General features: G+C 38.4%; 1 long non-coding RNA gene across 1 annotated transcript; it reads right to left on the reverse strand.

The window, feature by feature from the left end:
* Positions 1-920: 920 nt before the first annotated feature.
* Positions 921-2,959, reverse strand: LOC109963066 (uncharacterized). Its single transcript, XR_002275356.1, has 5 exons — positions 2,908-2,959; positions 2,100-2,316; positions 1,744-1,883; positions 1,513-1,627; positions 921-947 (listed from the first exon to the last, which is right to left on the reverse strand). It is a non-coding gene; the product is annotated as an uncharacterized LOC109963066 (long non-coding RNA).

A 2,959-nucleotide genomic window follows, 5' to 3' on the forward strand; every position in this document is an offset into this window, starting at 1 on the left:
ACCCGTTCACGGTGTCTTAGTGTTAAGCTGTTAGAATTGTAGACATATTTCTGTTTTTTGGAATTTGCTATGCAGGCTTTCTAAACCATCAATCCTATTACTTTGTGTAATTTACATGATAAAACTTAAGCAGTTAATCTAGTTTTTTTTTTAAGCCTGGCACGAAGAATTCCTTTTTATTAATACATACTTTTATTCAGATGTTCAAATCAAAATGCCATTTAGACTGGTTCAGTGCACTGTGCCATTGTTTAATTCTGTGAAAATGATTGCATGAACAAAAAGTGTATATTTTAAATAAAGAAACTTTGTATTTATATTGTGCCCTTTGTCTTACAATTTTCCAAAATGACAATTTTGGTGTCATGACAGATTGTAAAGCATATTGTATGTGAACATTTAAGTTATGGTGTATTCCATCCACGAGCTGACGTTGGGTGAGAGGCTGGGTACACTCTGAACAGTTTGCCAGTCTATCACAGGGCTAACACTTTGAGACAAACAACCACACACACACACACACACGCACACTCATTCGTAGGGGCAATTTTGAGTCTCCAGTCAACCTAAGATGCATGTCTTTGGTCTACTGGAGGAAGTTGGAGCACTCTGAGAGAACCTACGTGTATTCAGTTAAGGCTAATGCACATGCATACTGTCCTCTGCTGGGCACAGGTGGAAATGTATACAGTAAATTCTGAAACCTCTTCGGTGATGTCAGTAACTGCCAGTTTTGATGTTGGCAGGTAATAGTTCAGTACTCAACTTCACGCATTACGCCAGAGACTAGTGAGGTCATTATTTATTTATTCAGATTATGGGACATTGCACAAGTTACACTTATATTTGCAAATTAATCGTTTAGCTATGGGTTTGGCCCCATTTCCCTTTCCAACCAGACCATAAAACCCAGAATTTGAGAAGGGCTTTGCGTTGTTCACATGAAGCTATGAGACAGACATTGTTTTGAATGGCTGTTTATCACTGGCACAATGCCCCCCCACCCAAATTGTATATTACAGTTACACTAAAAATTATACTTTCTCAAATCACGAGTAGTAGTACAGTATTTTCATTGTACATGGAGAATCCAACATTATGTGTCCACATTTATGAATTGGGATTGATTTTAGTACATTTGAAAATGCCGCCTTTTTTGGAATCTAGATGATGTGTACTGCATGTTAAACATGCATCAGCCACAACTATACGTACACCGTTCAAATCTAATTCATTATAAATTAGAATTAGAATAATTAGAATCATCACCTTATTGACCATTTCAACTTAAAAAAAGGGACATTATAACCTTGTAAAGGAAATATTCATGGCAGAACTGCTGTTTTCACGTGTACCTAATGTGACAGACTGGTATATGTACACAGGCCACTATTAAGAAAGAAACAACAAAACTATACATAGTTAATTATGATTGGAATTTGTTGTATTTACAAAGGTACATCAACTTCAGTAAAAATGAATACTTATTAATAACTAATGTAGGAGACTTACCATTTTCAATGAAAGACCGAAGGTACCCTGCCACTCTGCACTGGTCCTCAAGAGAGCAGTCCTCCTCGTCTTCATCATCATCTATGGCAGGCCACAGTATTCTTTCTAGGATAGACTGCATAATATAGTGGTGCAAACAGTTTTCTTTAGCTGGAATGGGGGTACAGGTATAAGACTGAAATAAAATATCTTTAATATTCAGATGTGAAAAGAGCTAAAGTTACACTTTACCTCACAACTTGGAGCAGTTTCTGATTCCCTTGGCAGGAACAGGGGAATGATGCCTGGTCTTTCTGTCAAAGTGGCCAAACCATGGTCTCTTTAATCCCTTTTCTCAGCTGCTTCACTTGACGGCTTGTTCGTGTTATGACCTGCAATGGTGGGAGCAAAACAGTCCAGCTGTAATCTATTAAGTGATCTAACACACACTTTAAATGTCAACTGTAGTAGTAAAGGCATTTCACATGGACTCACAAGTACATAATTGTTTTTTAACCTACATAAAAAAAAAGTTTTTACATTAAAATTTTTGCTGTACCTTCATATTTAAAAACCAACCCTCTTGGTGAAAAGAACTCATAACTTACAGCATGGAATAGAAAACGTTCATACAGCCACTTTCGATTGCTTTGTGTGACACCTGGCAGGTCCGCTGGCTGCACAGCAGCCAACAAGGAAAAACTGCAGAGGGTGATAGTCAGCTGCCCTCTGCCCTCCTTGGATGATATTGCCAGCTCTCAATGCCTCTCCAGGACCAGGAAGATCCTTTGACCACCTCCCCACAGACACCACCTGTTCAGCCTGCTGGCCTCCAGACGGAGATACAGGAGTGTCAGCAGCAAAACAGATAGACTGAAAAACTGTTTTTATTTGGCTATCAGGACACTCAACTTCCACATAAGCCACTAATTTCCCTCCACATTTTTCAAAATGCATGTCCAAAAATTTAACTGAACATACAATAATATCCAAACTGTGCAAATACTTTCACTATTTCATATTTGCTTTTATTATGACACCATAAATACTTGTTGGTGGGGTTGACTTAGTCCTGTTTTTACTCATTTATTAGATTTTATTCAGTGTACCCGTTTGGTTTCGGCCAAGGTAGGACCTAAATATACAGACCTGGAGTAGAAACTACTGTAGGATTCAAAGCAGTTTAATATAACTAAGAAATACAAGGAACAAAGGGGTAAACAGATACTCAACCTGACAGCGCACTACAGACAGGTAAAGAAAAACACATAAATCTGTCAGGGAGATATAAACACGAAAACCAGGGACCCAAACTAATAATTATCAAAACACAGAGTCCACACACAAAGCAGGGGGAAAAAAATCACAACTTACAAAAGTCCAAATAGAACAGAAAGTAAAGGCAAAGGAACCAACCGGGTGTGGTGATCTCAAAGGGAGCACAGGTGAGGCATGGGAACCAGGTGAG

The sequence above is a fragment of the Monopterus albus genome, unplaced genomic scaffold (genome assembly GCF_001952655.1).
Source record: "Monopterus albus unplaced genomic scaffold, M_albus_1.0 scaffold69.1, whole genome shotgun sequence".
Taxonomy (NCBI): Eukaryota; Metazoa; Chordata; class Actinopteri; order Synbranchiformes; family Synbranchidae; genus Monopterus; species Monopterus albus.